The 22,511-nt window shown below is 35.5% G+C and overlaps 1 long non-coding RNA gene across 5 annotated transcripts in view; it reads right to left on the reverse strand.

Moving 5' to 3' along the window:
* The window catches only part of LOC109446224 (uncharacterized), a 246,430-nt gene that overhangs the window by 138,049 nt on the left and 85,870 nt on the right, over positions 1-22,511 (reverse strand). Inside the window, exon 2 of one of the 5 annotated variants that reach the window (XR_016020181.1) lies at positions 16,089-16,136. The exons of the other annotated variants lie outside the window; for them this stretch is intronic. This is a non-coding gene — a long non-coding RNA (uncharacterized LOC109446224). The remainder of the gene's footprint in view (positions 1-16,088; positions 16,137-22,511) is intronic. 5 annotated transcript variants of the gene reach the window in all.

Raw genomic sequence — 22,511 nt, forward strand, 5'->3', positions numbered from 1 at the left:
CTTGAAGGACATGAGAATTTCTGAACCCTGTGATTAAGGGTGCTCATGGGTTGAGGACTAGCTTGCATCCCTGTTTTGGGATTTCTTTTAGAGCATCCCACAGTTCCATTCACGCATCATTTTCCAAAGCAGGGCATTGTGCTGCATTGTGATTTCAATGTTAAGAGTTACTGTCTGGAGAAACATGAAGGGGAAGCTTGCACACACACAGTCTCTGTAGGAACTATTACTGTTGAGGGTTTGGAGGTGTCATCCTCCAGAGAAGTATCTTTTTAGAAACTAAAGGCGGAGTCCTAAGTTTTGAAAGGGACAATCCAGTGGGGGCTCTTCACATCAATGTTTCAGAGAACAGGCAATGAATAGCAAATTATAGAAATTGCCTTAAAATAAAAAGACTGTAACTTTAGATCTTAAATATCAAAATGTGAAAATAAAGAAGAGAATCATATGTAAAGAAGAAAAGTATTTTAAATTTTCAAAAATTAGAGATTTTTTTAGGGTAATCATAGAAAATTCAGAAAGGTAGTTTGCTGTAAAGGAAAACACATTTATTTAAAAGGCAAAACATTGTAAATGGTTCTACTTTATGACAAATTTTAAAATACACTCTTCTATTAAATTAGCATTATCAGGGACATTTCATCCACTAGTCATTAGAGCTGTGAGATTTTTAAAGGTCTACAAAAACAACTGAAAGCTGAAAAAACTAGTATTAGCTCTAAATTACAAAATGAAAGCTGCAAAATGGAAATTAATAAATACTTAAATGTCTACAAAAAAATAACATTACATCAACTAGACAAGTGCAACTCTTGTAATTGCAGTGCAAATTATATTTAATGTGAAATATGGGTGGATTTTAATCTGTTTGATACATTATACATGAAGGGCCGCCAAAAATAAGATCGCAAGGCCCTCAAAACAGCCTGAATAACATCACTATGATCAAAATGGCCATCTGTTTTCCTAAAAGCACTGGAGGTGAAACAGGAGAAAATAGGGGAATTAGGAATGTCCATGTTCAGTATCAAAACAGTAGGCTTTGAAGAGAATGATGCCACCCCTCTCAAGAACAGGCAATGCTGGCTGAAATCCTCACCTCCGTTCCCCTGAATTAAGGCATTGCTGTATAGTAGTGTCTAGCTTTTTTGTTTTTAAAAAGTAAATTTTCCTTAGAAAAAGTAAATAGGCTATTTATACCTCATTGTACATCCTATTTAGAGAAGTCAGAAAATCGATTTGATGCTATTCCCTGAGGGGTGATATCTAATGAGCATGTGCAATGGTAGGGGTGTGGGGGTGTTTTAAAGGTGAAGGAAGACCTGGTTCTGCGCACAGCAGGCCTGGCTGAGATGGAAGGTAAATAATGTCTGGGATACGATATACAGGGTGGAGCAGTTTAGTTTGAGACTAATCCTGGATTTTGATATCCTCACAATCTTTCCTATTGAAGGAAAAAGATCTCCTTCTTAGAATCCTTTAATCACCCAAGAAATACAGTAACATCTCAGTGACTACCCTAGCAATATAATGTACATTCAATGGATATAAAGGAAAAATATTTTTCTTATTTCTTAAATACTGCATCTTCAAAACTTTTGTTCTAAACGTTTGTTCTCTCTTTCTCTCTCTCCCTCCCTCGCTCCCTCATTCACTCACTCCCCTCCCTCCCTCTTTTCCTTCCTCTCTCTCTCTCTCTCTCTCTCTCTTTCCACATGTACACACACAAACACAGAAATTATGTCAAAAATTATTTGATGTTAATTGCTGGATCAGAACTTATAAAGCTAAGCCAGGGAAACCAGACAAAAGGTAGTTTGGTTCACTACTTAGAATCTTATGATTCTAGGAGTTGTACTTTATGCAATATTAAATCATACAGACTATCATGGAGCAAATAGTTTTTAAGTTTTTATTCATTATTCATGAAGTGGCTTCTGGACTTCTTAAACTGGGAAGGACAAAAATAAAATCAGGCCAGGAGGTAAATTAGAACTAAAGGAGCCATGCCTACAAAGCAGGGTGGGGGATACAGGAAAGGAAGTTAGTCCATTAATTTAATAAAATTAATTTTGATTTCCCAGTAACTCCTGGTGTTTTGCTTTTTTTTAACCTAACTCTCCTCAACTTGGAGCAGCTCTGTTGATCCAAAGTGAAAGCAGGATCAAGGTTCAGAGGGAATTTATTTTTCATTTTGCCTGTCTAAAAACCTGATTGCTTAGACACAATTTCCTATCACCCTGAAGTTTTCAGAAGTAGCTCTTTAATTAAACTTTGTTTAAAATAAACAAGACCTGTCATTTCTCTTGGATGAAGAAAGCTTTGTATTTCCAGAGAAAATACAGAGAACATATTGTTTTCTTTGTATATGGTATGTAAAAAATTAATTTTAAATGAAATAAATGCCTCCCTGTTATATAAACTATTGAAATGGTATAGAAGGGAAAAAGAGAAGTGAAAGTTCCCATCTCAGTGTCCTCATCTTTTCTCTCATCCCATCCCTTGGATATGCACAATCCATTCTTATGTTTTATACATTTTTTTCCTCCATCGTTAAGGTCACAACAGAGACTTTTGCAATACAGTTAGCTTTATCCTGGATAAATAAGAATAATTTTCTCCCATACTCCATGTTTTCCCTCTGAGTTGAATTTTTTCAGGATGCTGAAGTACATCCTACAATAGGTGGTGTTTTTCTGTATAAAATGTAACCATCTCTTTTGACTTAGCAGTTGGGAATCTATCCCACAGAAATAGCCACATCTGTACACAAGACATATGCAAAATAATGTGGCATTGTTGGAAACACTGAAAAATTGGAAGCAACCTTAAATGTTCTATCAAGAGGGACAAGTTCCCTAAGCAGTCATACAAAGGACGAAATGAATTTATATGTGCTGATATGAAAATACCTTGTTTGATGACAAAAGCAAAAAAAATACATGATTTATTAAAAGACAAAAGCATTAATCCTGAGTATGTATTTCATGATTGCACACAATCCACAGACATATACATACGACACACATGCAAAATGAACCTATTTTATTATTATGACCAAACTTTATTATGCATTTACACACATATGCAATGTAAGTGTAATATATACATATATATATATACACACACATACATATATATGTATATATACACACACACACATATATGTATATATATGTGTGTGTGTGTATACACACACACACACACACACACCTCAGGGGGGTGCCAAAAAAATGTACACAAGTGGACACTTGCTCAAACAGTAGTTCGCCATAATCAAAAGTGTCTGGACGCTGATGGTAACCACTTTGAACACCTCTTGTAATTGCACAAGTCAAACGTGACTTCCTCTTTTGTTATTAGTATATATTGAGTATTGCAATTTTAGCACAGTTTTCCTTTCTTAAAATGCATATACATTTTTTGGGCACCCTCTGTATACATGAAATGAATGCCAGAAAATGACTTAAATGTGGCTAATCTTAGTACTAGAAAGACTTGTTATCTATATATTCCCCTTTTGATGAACCTGAAAGAATGGCTTTCTTTTACCCTCTAGGAGTCAGAAGGTGGGGAATTTTGTCTCTTTCATTGACCGCTGATTTCTGCATCTGGGAGCTGGTGGGCTTGCAACAAAAATGTGTCGAATGAAGGAACAAATCTTCCTGCCCACCATATCCGGAACACTGCATTGGATAAGTGATTGCTAGATTAGGCTGAAAGTAGAGAGGAAAAAGAAATAGGACACTGTTTATAAAAAAGAAATTCTATAAAAAGAGATCTATAAAAAGAAATAGGAGGGGTCAGGATGGTGAAGAGAGGGGCCAACCTGCAGGGAGAGGAGGAGAAGGAGGAGGGGAAACCTTGACTGGACACTATTTAGAGGAAAGCAGGGAGCTGGTCTGCACCACCCCTTCCCAAATGGGACACTTACTGTTAATGGGCTCTGTGTTCATGCTCTTCCAAATATTAAGCCCAGTATAAAGGGGATGCAGTAGTATTAGCAACTAGATTCAGAAAGACAACTTTGACATTGCAGAACAATTTCAATATTGGGGGGAAAAAGTGGCCCAGAGAACCGTGGTTTATATTTGTCTGAATATGGCCTTTGGTTTCAGTTTGGTGAACACAAATTATATACTGTGCTTCTTCCTTTTTTAATGCTAGATGACTTTCTTTCATTTTTGAATGAAGAACTTATACTTGAGTTATAATTGAAGAATTTAAAGCTTAATTTGGTTTAATTAAAATATATTTCAAGTGGCAGACACAGATATGAGTGAAAGTCACCATAACATATTTCTATTTTCTCTGATGGTTAATGATTTAAAGTTTAATCTGTTATTTATGAATCAGTTAAACTATTTACCCTTCATGAAGCACTTAGTTCCTTGTAGGCCACTTTCTCCTATGGCTAATTAAACTTACTTTATGCAGTACAAATCTGTATGTGTGTTGTGTGTTGGAATCCTTTAGGGTCACTTATTCCACAATTATTTACTTTAATTCTTTCTTAAATCATGAGTTTTTATTCCCGATAAGATTACAGGTCCTGTGAGACACTAAATATTCTCACAAAGATACACGGTGTTGAAGAACAGGAGTTTACACTTCATTAAGGCTAGAGGCATTTTAGTTGTATTTAGCTATTAAGATGCAATAGAAATAATAGACTTGGAAATATCCTTCTCCGAGGTTAAATGGAATATATGCCCCATTTGCCCAGGATAGTTCCTACTTACTCCAGCTGTCCTGGTGTAATTATTAACAGGGTTCCCTTTCAAATCTGTCAAGTTACATGTTTATGCTATACGAAGGAAAACATGGTTGGCCTTATCTGGATCGAATTTCCATCTTTACGCTCTTCTACTCCATATAACATCATATTTTTAGATACCAAAATTACAGGAAAGTGCTTGGATAATAACTGAAAGCTCAAGTTAAGCTGGACTATAACAGGGCCCCAGCTGTGATATGCAAACATTCAGAACAAAAATTTTAGGCTGTGCTTTTGTAGGAAGAGAATCGCTCTCTGTGCGGCCGCCTCATTGAAATGAGACAGTCTGATTCTCCCCATCCCTGCTTCCCCAAATTCCCCCAATTAGGACAAACATCATAACAAGGAAACTGCTGGCCTGCGCTCTGCAGATCATAATGGATAAACTGAAATTCCAATGAAGTGAAATAATTTGGGCTTTTTTAAATATAGCTTTTAACCTGCACAACAAAATCAATTCAACACTATATAAACAAAGCTCTGTGTTTATACAGAACATAAACAACTTCAATCCTACGTAACTTTCGGAGCTTATCACTCTATTTCTTGTTCTGTCATTAAATGAGCTCATTTATCTGATATTCTCAAGAAGCCCTCGATATTCCCAGGATTTTTTTTCTACTTCATAATCACTTTCTAGCTCCAATCTTTTATTTGTGTGCTGATTTAACTGTCACACTTTAATTAGGTTGGAGGCATGTATATTAAAAGCAAGAAAGATGTTAACTGAATTGGAATGTACCATAAAAATGATATCTCTGCATTAAAAAATAATAATGGCAGTAATGATGGAGGTTGTTTTTGATTTTTCTTTTATTTGCTTTTAAGCTATGGCCATTACCATGGCTGGGATCTGATATGCTGGAAATCAATCTCTTCCTTTTCAGACTCATTCAGTAAGCAATTAACATTCTTCTACAAATATTTAAAACTAAATTTTCTTTGAGTTAAAATGGCATTGTTGTAGTGATACCCTTGTAGAATATTTATTTTGGCATTTTAGATTCCAATCATGAGTAGTTAAAAAAATCATTAACTTCTACTTTATTTCCAAAAAAAAATATGTTTTGCATTTTATTTAATCATAAGTGTATTCATATATAATTCTCACTTCAAATAAACCAAATTATCTACTTGCCCATGTTCTTACTGGCTTTTAGAGGCATCTAGCTTTTGCAGTCTTTATAGGGTCATATTTTATACTTTCTCCTCTATAGGAAGCATGGCTGCAGGTCATCTGTGTCTGAGCTTCTCCCTCTGCATAACTACTTGTCTCTCGTCTCTTCCCTACATTTGTGCCAAACTCACAGGTTAACATGACCTTTTGATATCCCTCCTCAAAGCTGCAATGACAAGGTACCCAAAAATATCTTGTTTTAATGGCAGGTCTTCTCAGAAGAGCTTCCCATACTTTCTTGCACTATTTAATCACATCAAAAAAGCTGGCCTAAAAGTGAGGGAGAGATGCTGGCAGCCTAGGAGCTACAGTTATAACCCAGTTGAGCTGTTGTGTGGACCTGCCTTCTAATCCAGATCCAGAGACACAATTCCCAGGCTTCTGTCTTCATTCTGGTCTTGCTGGCTTCTTTTTTCATCAATCTGAAATTGGATCCTTAACCCATGACTACATCCCAAAACTCTACTCTGGACTGATTTCAAGTCCAATGCTGCACCCTGCCTCCTCCTCACCGTCAAAACCTTCACAGTCAAAATGAGTTTTCCATTTTGTCCTAATATTATGTACCTCTGATCTCAATTCACATTTCAGATTTGCACCAATCAAAAGGACACATCTTGTTTCTAGAACTCTCTGTCGGCAACAATATCTAACTTAATCTGTGTAAGCCATTCATGACTGCTGGAATTCTTACATTTGCTCTTCTTATACAGTATTTTCCCGTGGTAATCACCAGTGTTATCCTACAAAATTTAAATGTCCCAATTTTCATTATCAATTTCTCTGCTTAATAATCTCTGGCAGTTCCCCATAAATGATAAGCAAATTGCTTGCTTTGGTAGATAAGATTCTTTAAAACCTCATTCCCAACTTTCCAACTTTATCTCTAAACATCAGCATTTTATATCTCTAGTTGCCAAGACACACAAAATCTTAACTAACACTATTCTCCCGGCTTATCATGCCTTTCAATACCTTCATGCAATTACTCATTCATTTGTGTGGAAATTGTACTCATCTTTGGCCTACTGAACTCTGTTCAGCCTCTATGGACCCAATGAATTGTCATCTCCTCTAGAAATCCTTCTTCAATCACTCCAGAAAGTAAAAACTGCTTATATACTACTTACTACAGTGCCTTAGTTATTAGTGTTCTTATTATTTCTCAAGCTGTTGTAACTCAAGGGAAAAATACCATGATTATAGGAGGTATCCTTATTTGCCAAACTAGAAAGAACATGAGTTAGGATATTGGCTTTTAAGCCTGAACAGATCATTTGTGCTTTATCTATGCCATAACCTTTCACTGGACCTACTCTGAAAACCAAGACCCCAGAGAGAGCAGATCCATGCAACACGAAAGACTATTTGGGCTCTTCAAGGGAACTAGCTTTCTTTTTAAATCTTAGTACCTGCACAATTATATCCAAAAGTCTTTTTCTACTTTCATCAAGAAGATTGACTTTAGTAATGGCAGAGCACCTCTCCTATGACATTAACAAGCATGCTATGAGATCAACGACTTTGCATTTTTGGAGAATCATCTGTCTGTCCATATTCTGGGGCGCTCTTCCCAGTCTTCTACATAGTAATTCATTCATTCAGATAACAGATTATTGACCAACTGCTAGGCATTAATTAAGACAAATGTGGTACTCGCTCTCCTAGAGTTTTGATTTTACGTAGAAGGAAAATGTTAACCAACCAATTCTCTTTAAATTTCCATTATCCTAAGTGCAACAAAAAGAGAAGTGCAGGCAACTGTAGCTCTGTATATAACACCACCATCTGGTCCCATTTGAAGATCAGAGAAAATTTCCCTGAGGACGTTTCCATTTATTTAATATTTGACTCTTTTTGCTTACATTGAATCCTCGATCTTGGCCAGTATCTTCATGCTTGCTATTTTTTCTAAGGTTTCCCTCATAAGGCACAGAGGAAAATAAATCAGATTCGCTCATTTGTAAAGATCAGATATAACTTGTGGTTTGTTTCATTATTTCCTCACCTCCTACTCAATCATTATAAATTGTATCTTTCCTCTTTCAAAGTTTATATTTTTACTACTCTAATTCCATATTAATAAATAAATTAGAAAATTTAGTTAATTATGAAACATCTTTATACAGGAAGAAAGTACCAGGACACAGCAGATGTATGGATATTCATCTTCTATATTTTGTACTATTGTTCATCTAGTAGTTTTAGGAAGAAAATCTCATTCTACCAACATGATATAGCCAGGGTTAGGTTAATGCAAAATCTACACATTTTATTGAGTGTAAAGGGTATTCGATACCAATATTATTTTCATTACAAATGCATAGGTTATAATGTGAGAGGATTCTGTAATCCAAATCACGCAGCCTAGAAAAGGAAGTTGTAGCAAGTGAGGTGGTGGTTGGTTGGGGTAGAAGACATATTCCCTCTAGCATAGCTACAACATTTAAACCACACAAAAGCTTAACTCCTTAAAACTCCAGTGAAAGCCAACACTCACTTCAGGGCAAACAGTGGCTTCTCCTACCCTAAGTCCTAGCAAGTTTTTCATATTTCAATTCACTTTTGGTAGGGATAAAGAGAATTGTGGCCAAGTTTATCCTCTGAGTATAAGAGAGCAAGAACATTTACCTTCGGATTATGAGGATGTGAAATGAGTGTCCAGTTCCCCTCAAATCTTTGATTTTGCTTTAATTGCTTTCTGTGAGGTTTTGTTTTGTTTTGTTTTTTTGTTGTTGTTGTTGTTTTTGAAGACTATATTTATTTTCCTAGTTTAAGTTTTCATTTAAAAGTATTTCTAAAAATAAAAAAACCTTTTGCCTGAATGACCAAAACTATTAGCTTAGTTTGTATATCCCTTAAACAGATTCTTAGGACATTATCATGTTGCTCACTAAAAATGGCTTCTCTTTTTAATCAGTACTGATTAAGTTTACTCACTTCCCTTAAGACATTCCTTTTTTTTTTCCAATCACAGTTGAGATACAATATTATATTAGTTTCAGGTATACAACGTAGTGATTAGACATTTATATAACTTACGAAGTGTTCACCCCAATAAGTCTAGTAATCATCTAACAAAATACATAGTTATTACAATATCATCGACTATGTTCCCAATGCTGTACTTTATATCCCTGTGACTGTTTTCATAATTGCCAATTTGTACATCATCTCTTCACCTTTTTCACCCATCCTCCCAACTCCCCTCCCAGCTGGCAACCATCAAAATATCCTGCTTAAGTTTACCCAGTTTCCTTAATACATTTTTTAGCCTCAATGAATAATCCTGAGCCAAAGAAGAGTAGACACACTGTTAACAACAAATGAGAAGGTTATCTTTTCCTACGGAGTTTTCTATGCCTCTAAGGCAACCTGGAAAACCCTTTACAGTTGTTGTAGCTAAACTCCCCGAGGAGAGTGCTCACTTCTAGACTGTGAAATCTACCTTGACTTAAGGCCAGCAAATGACTAACTCAAAGTTTGATTGTTGGGTTATTAACATGGTTTTCAAGGAAACTTCAGAAATACAAGGGAAAACGGATAAATCCACAGTTAACGGGAAACTTGGACATACTTCTAACAGAAGTATACAGAAATTGAGCAGATAAAAGTTAACTCCTGTATGGATGATCTAAGTGATATAATTAATAACATTGATCAAGTGAGCTCCTGACCCAAGAAATAGAGAATACACATTTCTTTCAAGGACAAAAGGGACAGCTGAAAAATTTGACCATACATAAAATGACAAGGCCATCTCAATAAATATTAAAGTATTTATACCATATATTCATGTTCTCTGGCCAATTATATAAGAAATCATCATTAAAAATATAATTTTAAACTATATAGAAATAAAAACACACTAGTCAATGGTTTAAAGTAGAATTTACAAATCAATATAATAAAATATATAGAACTGAATGACAGTTGATGTATTATATATCAAATGTGTGAGATGTATCTAAGTGATTTTCAAGGAACATTTATTTATAGCCCTCAATAATTTTATTAAGAAACTAGAAAGATTAAGTATAAATGAGTTAAACATTTGACTCACAAAGCTAAGCAATGCATAATAGAAAATACCAAAATAAAGGTGTATATAGGAAATATTAAATAGCAGAAATTGGTGAAATGGGCCTCTCTTACAGCTAAGAGTGGCCATGTGAGTTAAGTTACAGCTACCGAAGTATCACTGAAAAAAGTATGTCTTTAAAAAATGTAGGTCTTACTTCCTCCAATGCAGATGAAAAAGCTGGGATAACCGAGGCCACCTTTGACCATAATGAATGACAGCTACATAAAGCACAGGAAAAGCAGCAGAAATATGGATCCATGATTCTGTGGTAATCTTTTCTAGTCCGATACCATCTACTTGGACTCACATAAGAAAGAAACATCCACCTTATTAAAGCTACTGTATGCCTCTCCCAGAAAAACCTAATCCTATAAAAAAGTGATAAATTATCTCAGAATGCAATGTAATGTACTTCTTAAAAGATAATTAACACAGGCTATTTCCATTAAGTGATAAAAATTGATTCAATAGTTATTCATGTAGAAAAACAAAAATAAAAGAGAAACGTACTTAACCAGATAAAAGATTTATATCAAAATCTCCAGCAAATATCATACAAGGATACCTTCCACAATCTCTTTTAGTGAACAATACATTGGGTGTACTAGCCAATTCAATAACCCAAGAAAATGTAATAAAAGGGTGTAGACCATAAAGATAAAAACAAAACTATTTGTAAATGGCATGGCTGTCTATGTAATAAAAATCCAAGAAAATCTACAAATTATTAGACTCGAAAAGGAGTTTCTTAGGCTGTAAAAGAAGGCTGAGTTTTTTGGGACAAAATATGGTATATTTTCATACAGATAAAACCTCTTGATGTTTGGTGCCGTTAACTATAAGTGGCTTTGTTTTTATAACCTTTTTTTTTTTTAACTTTTATTTATTTAAGTGTGTTTTTCCAGGACCCATCAGCTCCAAGACAAGTTGTTGTTTCAATCTAGTTGTGGAGGGCGCAGCTCACAGTGGCGCATGTGGGGAACCAGCAACCTTGTTGTTAAGAGTGCCACGCCCTAACCAACTGAGCTAACCGGACACCCCTGTAAGTGGATTTTTATATGGCTAACTAAACTTGGTTACTTTACAAATCAAACTAACTAATCATATTTATATTGATATTTGATATATGACAAGTATCTTACTCAGTCTGGACTGCCATGACAAAATACCATAGACTGGGTGGATTAAACAATGCAAATTAATTCTCTCACAGATCTGGAGGCTGAAAAGTCCAAATTCAAAGTCCAATAGGGTTTGGTGTCTGGTGAGAGCTCTGTTTACGGCTTGTAGGTGGATGCCTTTTTCTTGTTTCCTCACATGGTGGGGAGAGAAAAAGAGCAAGCTCTCTGGTGTCTCTTCTTATAAAAGCACGAATCTCATCGTCATGGCCTCATGTAAACTTAACAATCCCTCAAACCCCCAACTCCAGATACCACACTGGGAATTAGGGTTTCAACATATGGATTTGGGGAAGAGGACACACAATTCTGACCATAGCAACAAGTCTTCACACTTGCATATTATGAAAGTTTTCTTATATTATCCAGGGGCTAAGAGAGAAAAATGTTTATCTGAAAATCTTTCTTGTGATAAAGGTGTTTTTTCCAGTTTCACTATTTTCATGTATAAAATAATCTCTTCTTGAATAATATTCATCCACAATGAGCAAAATTAGTCTCAGATGTGAAAAGAAATTCATATTTTTAAAAAGGCTTGAGGGAAATGTGGCAGGAATCCCTTAGGAAAAAAAATATTCTACAGAGATGTCTACAAAGGCTAGGCTTATGTTTTTGAGGTCTTGTACACTGTCAGTACTTGTAAAAGAAGAAAGTTACTCTAACCTCCTTGGGCAGGCATTTATGGAGCATCTCAAGACCTGCATCATTTGGATGCTGATGGGACCCACCTGCCAGCAGCAAGAGTCTAAACAGGATGGCCAGGAATCCCAAGAAAATAATCAAGATAGAAAAAATATGCCATCGTCAGCTTCTGAATAAGAAACTGGCTCACAGTCACACACAAAGCCATAGACTAAATAGAAATTTCCCGTCCTAAAAATGAAATGTGTGCAGAATTCTTGGTGAGTGATATCCACTACAACCTATACATAATATTATCATTATCTGCAAACCTATTCTGAGTTTTCTTTGTAGGCACAAGCTTCCTTCGTAAAGCTATTACTGCTGGGTGAATGGGAGAAATCTCTTGAGATGCAGTGTGACACCTGACAGCAAAATTGCAGAACATTAATACTAAAAAAAATATTTCTACTTAGCTCAGTCACAAGATACTCATTTTGCTAAAAGAATCAGAAATTTTCTAACTCAATTGGTTTTTTACATTAGCAAGGGATATCCCAAAACATTCTTAACAGACTGAGGTCTAAAGTTGTACGAAAAATCTAGTAGTTTGAGGAATTTCGTATGTGTGTTTCTGTGCAGTTCTTTACTTTGTGTCTCTGTGTGTACAGAAAATAACAAAATATAGTTTCCTTCATTTATAAATTGATCCTATTGACTCTTTACTTTCTAGCAGTGATGATCTATTTATAATCTCAAATTCTCTTATGAATAAGGGCAAAAAAGAGGACTGGAAAAACTCAATGTCCACAAAAACATGTGCAATTGGCCCACAGCAGTAATTGAACCCAGCAATGTAGGTTAAATTTCAAGTGCCGTGTCATTATTGTGTTAAACTGAAATATTTCCAAGTAAAGGGTGTCTCTTTATTACTGTGTGATTTAGCAGCAATGTGTGCATCTAGACTCTGGTTTCAGTTCTGTCAGTGACTGGGTGACAAGGGATAAGTAACTTATGCCCTTTCTGCTCAGTTTCTGTATAAGTAAAATAAGAAGAAGAATGATAGAAAACTGAAAAGAAGTTGCAGAGTGAAAAGTTAGAACTGGGTTGAAGTTCAAAATGACTCTCAAGGCAGAACACCTTCAGGGTAAGTATGCACCGAGCAATTTCCATTGCTTCAGCTCTTCACTAAAGCTGCCAGTAGGTGTCAACTATGGAGGAAAGATGCTCAAAAGCTCTATATCCAAAAAGCAAACTATATATATTTTCTCCAGTTATTAGCGTGCCTAATACAATTACTCATTTCTCTATTTTTACTTTAATATTTTATTTTAGGCATTTTTACTATCAGTTTGTTAGTACTACTTTCCTGAGAAATAATGTTTCAGTGGGATATAGTACTCTTGAGTGTGACTTTAATTACATATTGATAACATTATTTTTCCTGTGATTTAAACTACATCTGCCTTTAAGTTAATAATTCCAGATCTTCAAATGGAAAGTTCTGTAAAAGAAACATAGAACTCGACAGCAAGGGAAGAATTGCAGACAATGTATTCCAGGAATAACATCTATATAAACCTCACAGCCAAGAGATGGCAGATTCCGCTTGCTGGTCTCTTAGCCTAGGATGAGGCCTATCACCAGACAAGTCTTTCACATGAGGCACTGATGCTTGCCAGTTGCTGACAGCCTACTCTGTTCTGATCTTTCTTCATAAAGAACATGGGACAATTTAAGTCTTCCAAGATGTTCATCAAAAAAAAAGGCCTAACCAAACAAAACCAATCAAAATCTGATAAGCTTAGTATATGACCAGTAGAGTTATCTGTTAAGTATTTTTATGGTACAATGAAAAATATCACTTTCATATCAGGTGGTAGAACCTACTGATCAGAAGTATATATTCTGGAGTCACAAAGATCTGTGGCTTTGCCACTTACTAGTTGTCATGACCTTTTGGAGCCTTAATTTTCACCTTTAAAAATGGAAGTGCTAATAATAGCTGCTCCTAAAAGGTTGAGAAGGTCATGTGTGATAATCAGTGCACATATTCAGGTCAGTGGCTGATGTAATACACATGCCATTATTATAATTTCCGGATATATATTTATCCCATTATACATTTTAACACTATCAATTAAAATAAACTTTTTCAAGTTAATGTGTAAAGTCACTATGATCCTACCTTTAATTTTTATGTGTATTATTTCATTTGATCTGCTCAAAAATCTGCTAAGATAAAACCAGCGCTTAAGAAAGACTCTCAGACGTAAGTCTCAAATTCATAACACAATCTGACCTAGATTCAATAAAGGTTTTCTAGGGTTTGTCTGAAGGCTTAGCCATGCTGAATTAGAAGAAAAATTGTTCCCTGCTCTTGTGCCATGAAGACGCGAGGCTACTGATAACAAGTACCATCCTGCACACTGATGTGCTTCTGGGCTGCTAAGAGCCCCACAAACATGTCTTTGTGTCTTCAGGAGAGCTCAAGATATCAATTTCAATGAACAGTCTTATTGAGAGGCAAAAATATATTTCTCATATACAATTTCAGCTAGGAAATTAGGTGTAGCTATGAAGGCAGGTTTAAAAGACTGAGTTCTATTAAACAGACCAATTCTCATAGCATTAAATGCCGAAATCATTCAAAGAGAACATCTCAATGTTTCATAAAATCAGTCAATCAATCAATCTCCCAAAATGCAGAGAAGACTGTTTCCATAGGTCTAGGGACTGCCAATGGACTACATTGCTCCAACACCTTCCAGAAACACACTCCATTTGTAAATTTTATTACTGATTTGCATTTCCCAATGAAGGGCACCCTTGGACAGGGAGATGGGAAGCCATGAAAAGTAATTCAGCTCTTCTGTAACTGGCTAGGCTATTAGGTTATTTTAATTTTTGTGTCTTGTTTTCTTCATCTAAAGAAGCAGTTTTATTTACGGTAGCCAAGACATGGAAACAACCAAAGTGCCCTTGGATAGATGAATGGATAAAGAAGTTGTGGTATATATACACAATGGAATACTATTCTGCCATAATAAAAGATGAAATAGTACCATTTGCAACAACATTAATGGATCTTGAGATTATAATGCTAAGCGAAATAAGTCAGACAGAAAAAGTTGAGAACCACATGATTTCACTGATATGTGGTATATAAAACTGAAAACAACAAAGGAACAAGACAAACAAATGAAGAAACAAAAACTCATAGACAAAGACAATAGTTAGGGGTTACCAAAGGGTATGGGGGGAGAGGGGTAGATGAGGGTAAATGGGGTCAAACATGTGGTGATGGAAGGAGAATTGACTCTGGGTGGAAAATACACAATGTGATATATAGGTGATGTATTACAGAATTGCACACCTGAAACCTATATAACTTTACTAACAATTGTCTAAATAAACTTTAATTTAAAGAAAAGAACAACTTGAACTCAGGCCTTGTAGTGCCTGTACAGGTCAAACATTCTAATGATTCTGTGTGGTTTATCAGTTATCAAATAATATACAATGTGTTCTTGTGTTTGTTTGGGGACGGGTTGTTGTTGTTTTGTTTGATTCTTTGGGTTTTGCTTCAGTGCTTTAATTATTTAATTATCGGCAATACTGAGGAACGCAGTGTTAGGTAAAAACCTCTGTTGTGTCTTTAAACAAGCAGGGCAGTCTGTGCACTCACAAAGGGCTCAGTCCCTATTGCACTGGAATAAGATTTTATAAAGTCAGAGTGAAAGCTGAAATATAATTGGCTGAGACATTGCCTGAGAAAAATCACAGAGGCCTCTCACATATTTTTACATTATCCTCCAGACTGCTTCGAGTTCTATTTATTCTTCAAGCACTAAAATAACTCCAGCATATTCCCGTACAGCTCAAGAAAGAGCATCTTTTTTACTTCACCATGTATGGTGTCAATCCAACTGTTTCCATTTTCACATCATATGCTGTTCACAAATCTGACATACAGCCTCTCTCCCCCAAAAGGGCAAAGGATGCTTGCTCCGAAGAGGCACGCAGAAATTCTATCCAATCACTTGGAGCTTTTATTCTTAGTCCAGCACCAAATAGTGTAATAGCTCGCCTGGACTGTTATAAATAGGTTCTAGTGCCTATCTCTCTAGCTCACTGGGAAAGAATGCAAACAGTCCCAGGAATGCAATACTTGGGAAGACTGTCCTGTTTGGTAAGAACTATTTTATTTTAAATGACAAAATTTTCCTCCAGATGCAGAGAGAGCCTTACCTTACAGTTTTATCCTGTGAGTTTCGCATCCTTATGAATCATGTGATGCTTCATATGAGGGGGAAAAAAAAAATGAAAGAAAGAAAGAGGAAGTTACATGAGTGGTGAAAACGCGCTGACCAAAAGCTTTCTCCTTCAGTTGGCCTTTAAAGGAATGTTGATTATTTTGACCAAATCTGTGTGTTCATGCTACATTCTCCAAGAACAAATATAGTTCATGTAAAGAAAGGCCTGTTCAGAAAGACATCTAGAAAGTCAAAAGCATAAAGCTACTGAAAACACATTACAGAAGACATCAAGTTGAGTCCACAGAATCAATAAAAAAATCTCAAGAAGAAAATTTCAGGAAATAAACTTGTCCTTTTTCTCCCATACAAAGAAGTGAATGTGAGAAACATTCTATGTTGTTAATATAAACATACTTTTCCTTTGAATAGAAACCAATCAATGTTGCATATAAGACACAAATACATGAAGATAGTTACAATTGCAACATTTTTTCTGATTTAACAACCAGTACACCATCATGTTTCTAAAGGGTATTTTCAGGTTTCACTTTCTGAATGTAGAAATATTTCTCATTCTTGATACAAGATAAGGAGAAGACACATGATAAAACTGTATGTGTTTTGATTGTGGTAGCAAAGTATGATTCTAAAGGGTTTCCATGTCTTTTAAATGTAGATAACATGACTTTTGCCAACATCTCCACATATCACATGGCAGTCATCTCCAGTTGTTGTGTGGTTGCAATGCTTTTCTTGACCTGAATCCCTAAGCCTACAGGTGGTAAGTTGGATGCTGTATGCTTTTTTGGATACACAGTTTTAGTGATTCTGGATCTTTTGAAGAGTTAGAATAAATAAACTTTGTTCAGAGCTGATGGTATATAGAAATATCCTGACACACAATAATGATGTTCAATTTTGAACAGTATGGTGCGTAGTTTTGAATTCTAGTCTGATCCCATATATATAATGCAAATCAGAGTTTTAATGATATCAAAAATAGCTTGTGTCTATACTGTTGTTAAAGTATTTAAGCAAGGAAGCCATTAGACTGAAGTGTTTCTAATACACTGGTAGCCTTCAGGAGCAATTCAAAACCTAAGCCAGTCAACGCACTCAAATCCAAGAAAATGAAACTTAGGAGCAACCAATCATAAACAGCCAACTAGACTTTCTCAAGCAAGGAAACCACTTAAGCTATGAACAATCAAATGATTTCTTTGCTTTGGTTCAGCGTCTTCTCTGCAAAAACCCTGCTCCTAGATCCTATCCTGACCACCTAGAGCTCTCCTAACCACCTTTGGTTTGGCACTGCCCAGTTTGAATTAATGTATGTGCACATAAATACTTGAAAAAAAGTTTAATGTGCCTCAGTTTATCTTTTAACTGTGTGTAACTAATGACATTTTTATTGAAGTCAGAAATAGGAAAGTGATTGGAATAATTGTCCTAAGGCTTTTGCAGTTGACTCGGTCTAAGAAACACAAACCTATCCAAGATCAAGGAAACATACAGCATACGTGTAGTAGTAGAGTTGGAGTCATGAGACACTCCAAAAAACAGCTTACTACATGTTTTTGCTAGCTCAAACTTTGATTGTAGCAATCAAACTCCAATGAGTTGTGACACAAAGGCTTTGCTTCAGGCATTTGAAATTTTTCACATAAAGTTCATAGGGTGTCTAAATAAAGTTGTTTTTTAAACTGAATCTTCTAAATTACTTTTATTTCCAAAAAATTCCTTCTCTCTCCTGTTTCAGTATGAGCATGCCCATGTTAATTCTCATTCTTATCAAAGCTTAAAAGATACCCAAGGTAGCTATTAAAATACTTACATAAACTGACTCTGCCCCTGTAAGAAGTATATATGCATGGCTGACTCTATTTTTTCTCATTTAAATGTATCCTTCAAAAAATTTTTGAGGGGAACTCATTTCAGCTTCTTGATATTTGGGGTTTCTCCCATGACTCTACCAATCTAGCCCTAAGAGCCCACATCACTCCTGGCCATTTAATCATTCATCAAGGATTTGACATCTGTCACAAAAATCCCTACATATTCTAAAATGGATATTTTAATTAATTGCATAGACAATAATTAATCATGATGTTAACTAATGTACATATAAAGCCTAAGTCTAAAAAATTAAACAAACAAACAAACAAACACGTGACCTACTTGCTTTAAAAAAATGTGGTAAAGCAGTACGAAGAACAGAACAGTTAGAAAATACAAAATGTGAAGGCTGGGTTTTGAAATGCTCCAGAACCATACTTGAAGCTCAGTCTACTTTTACAATTTCCACATATTTAGGAAAAATAGCAAGAGTGAGATCTTCAGCCCATTTCCCCTTGTCAAAGTAGGCAGAGATTGTTTACCATCTGGATAACAATTGTTCTAAGTTTTAAATCAAGAAACCAAATCCTCCCATCATATTCATAACTGCCTATACAGTGATACCTTCCAGTATGACAAGTCTAATAAGATATATTAGAAGGGTCCAGTGTATAAAGGTACATGGGGATCTGAAAAATAATATTGACCTTTCTAATGAGTATAATAGCAGTCCTGTTGCTAAACAAATGGACCTCACTGCTAATAATCAAATTACTGAGTTAGAAGAAAAGAGGTTAAAATATTTCTTTTCACAAATCTAGGTATTTGAAATCAATGTAACTACAGACAGAGGTATGAGCCAGGAGAAAGTGGACAAAAATTAGTAAATTGTCTTATATTAAAATTAGAGCAAATCCCTAAGCCTCCACTTACTTTGTACTTGAAAATGATGAGCTTTGATCTGTATTTCAGTTAAAAACCACCATCCCAGGTACTATTTCCCTTTTCTTTACAAGTTAAACTTTTTAAAACCAATGTCAGCAATTTCACATCCTCTCTTGCACCTGGAAAAGTGCTGTTTCAGGCTTACAGGTTCTCCTTCAGTTCTCTACTCCTTTCACTTCTTAGCTCTAAGTAAAAAGTTGGGGAAAATATTTTCTCCAGATAGAGTATCTTTGGTATATTCCTTGTTTATCCATTTCATTGTGGCCATATAGTTTCCTGGGTTTGTCACCCCCAAATGTCAAAGCTGTGAAGATCTTTAAACTACAGACTGTGCTGTTTGCATGATGAGAAGGAAGGAAAACCATACCAAAAACGTTTCCAAAAGAAGCATTGACATCTGGTGGGCAGAAGGTTGAATAAGGTTCCAAATAGGAAGACAAAATTTCCTTTCAGACAAGTTTGGATGTCATTTGGTTAAGACATAACATTATATGTCAGGTTATAAAAAAGGATTTTGACAAGTGATTTTAATTTCTGGAGAAGATCAAATAATAGGAAATGGATGTCAAAAGTATCAATAGAGGGGATAGTGAAACAAAATAAACCTTTACTCTGCCAAGAAACAATAATGCTGCATACATATGTTTTTAATTTCAGCTTTACTGAGGTATGATTGACAAATAAAATTGTAAGATATTTAAAGTGTACCAATGTAGACTTTGACATACATATACCTTGTAAAAGGATATCCCCATCTACTTAATTAACCCATCCATCACTTCACATATTTATCTTTTGGTGTGAGGTCATTTAAGTTCTACTCTCCTAGCAAATTTCAATTATATCCTACAGTGTTATCAATTACAGTTAGCATGCTATACATTAGATCCTCAGAAAGTATTCATCTTGTAGCTAAAAGTTTGAATCTTTTACCAACTTTTCCTATTTTCCTCAGCCCCTAAACCCTGACAACCACATTTTGATTCTCTGTTTCTATGAATTTGACTTTTTAAAAAAGATTCCATGTGTAAGTAGTACCAGGCAGTATTTGTCTTTCTCTGTCTGGCTTATTTCACTTAGCATAATGCCTTCAAGTTTCATCCATGCTGTCACAAATGGCAGGATTTCCTTCTTTCTCATGGCTGAATAATATTGATCTCGTATATGTATCACTCACATGTTCTTTATCCACTCATCTTTGGAAACTTAGGTTGTTTCCATATCTTGGCTACTGTAAATAATGTTAGAGTGAACATAAGAGTGCAGACATCCCTTCAATATTGTGTTTTCATTTCCTTTGGATAAATACCCAGAAGAGGGATTGTTGGATCATATGGTTGTTCTATTTTTAATTTTTCTGTTTTCTAGAGTGGCTGTGTCAATATATAATCCCACCAACAGTGCACGAGGGTTCCCTTTTCTCCACATCTTTGCCAACACTTGTTATTTCTTATCTTTTTGATAGTAGCCATTCTAACAGGTGTGAACTGATATTTCAGTGTGGTTTTGATTTGCATTTCCCTGATGATTAGTGATGTTGAACACCTTTTCATGTACCTGTTGGTTGTTTGCATGTCTTATTTGGAAGAATGTCTATTTAGTTCCTCTGCCTAGTTTTTAATCACATTATTCATTTTTCTTTATTTCTATTGAGTTGTATGAGTTCTTTATATATTTTGGATAATAAGCCCTTATTAGGTATATGATTTGCAAATATTTTCTCCCATTCCGTAGATTGTTTTTTCATTTTTTTGCTGATTTCCTCTGCTGTGCAGAGCTTTTTAGTTTGATGTAATCCACTTGTTTATTTTTGCTTTTGTTGCCTTTGTCTGAGTATGCTTTTATGTGCTTAGCATTTTATTTGCTATTGTAAAGGATTCAGAGGTTTTTGATACAATCGTTGCCCTCAGAGTTTACATTAGGGGAGAAAACAGAGAGTACCTAGAAATAAAATAAAGTTGTAATTGTGGCACTAACAACATGTGTACTAGAAATTCAGAAAAAGGACAAATAAAAAATCATTTGGTAAGAGTAGTCAGGGAACAATTCCTGGTGGAGGGCGGAGATGAGCTGGATCCTGAAGATGGGCAGGAGCTGACTGAGTACAGTTGTGGAAAGATGAGGGCGGAGCTGTGAAAAGGGAGAGGACTGAAATGAGCAGGTCCCATAAGGAGTCCGACCTGTTGAGGAACGGGAGATTATGGGGGATGCTGGTTTGCATGGAGACAGGCTGCACGTGGAAAGTGAAAGGATATTAGATTGGAAGGGTGGAGCGGAGCTACATATAGTTCAAAGAGGACTATAAACCTATATGATAAATAGTGAAGGGCTATTGTGCTTTCTTTAATACAAGTTAAGTCATAAGAAAAGCCAGCTTGACATTTTTGTGGGACTCTTAAAAATGTGCCTCAAATTGGAGCTTGTCTGAAAAAATATTCTATAATCAGTCCTTACTTATGACCTAAATACTAAATATTTGTTAATAAATGAGATGATTTTTGTCCAGGCCAGTATCTTATTCTGATATCATAAATTATGCTGCCTAATACTATAGGATACAGTTTGGTGTTACAGAAAACCTGTCAGAGAATTATTCTATGCATATTCCTCTAGAGATTAAAGTTCTATATAGACTCAATACAAATTTATTTATTCACTCCCTGATTCATTCATTAATCTACTGAACAGCCACTCTATGCCAAATACTCTACTGGACACTGAGGCTGCAAAAATAAAAGAAAACAGTCTGTGACTTCAATAAGTCCAGTGGGAAAGATAAACATATAAACAGATTAAAAAACAAACAACTGTATGTGACAGAGGAAAATGTCCATTGCAGTACCTCTTTTAATAAGGAAGATAATTTATTTTATCAGAGATCAAAATAACACAAAGGACATAGGCATTCCAGGATGTCACAAGAACAGTGTTTCTATAGCTACTACTCAGTGCTAGTTACCAAAATGTCATGATGTCAAATGCATAGGAGGTTTAAGCTATTTGTTCTGGAAGCCTCTGTACGGGCAGCAATGGTAGGCAGAGTACCAAGAAGGAACAGATGTGCCCGGGATACCTGTTCAGTCTTCGAAGAAACTTGCAATATTAGGATATGTGCTTTCTGCCCCAGACACCCCAGGAAAATGTCTGCGGCTGCAACTGACAGGTCGCTATTAGCCTTAGTTTCACCAAAGGAGGATAGATCTAAATAAGCAAAGAGACTACCTGGTACTGTTCCTTTAGGTCATCTTTACCCCTTTTCAGTCTCATTAAATGGAGTAACTTATAAAGATACAGAGTTAGTTCAAGGGCTTCTCTCCGTCAAATTGTCTTACTCCATGGTTACCAAGGCTGGCCTTTTAATGGACTCAAACCATTCCAGCAGAGATAAAAACCAAAGGTTTGAATGATTATGCTTAGTTAAGATAATACACATGACTAAAATTCATTCACACCCATGTAAAGTGGAATCCATCAACTACACTATAAAGGCTAGTATCAAATTCTCTTCTGTTTATACAAGAGGGGAAGGTTAGAAAGCAGTTAGAGAGAGTGTGCCAAGAAAGGTCAAGACTGTGTAAGCTGAGGGCTGTGTAAAGGGAATACAAATTTCACCAACTTCATACTTTGGTTTGGG

Source organism: Rhinolophus sinicus, chromosome 2, assembly GCF_057876585.1.
Source record: "Rhinolophus sinicus isolate RSI-liver-muscle chromosome 2, RSI-T2T, whole genome shotgun sequence".
Taxonomy (NCBI): domain Eukaryota; kingdom Metazoa; phylum Chordata; class Mammalia; order Chiroptera; family Rhinolophidae; genus Rhinolophus; species Rhinolophus sinicus.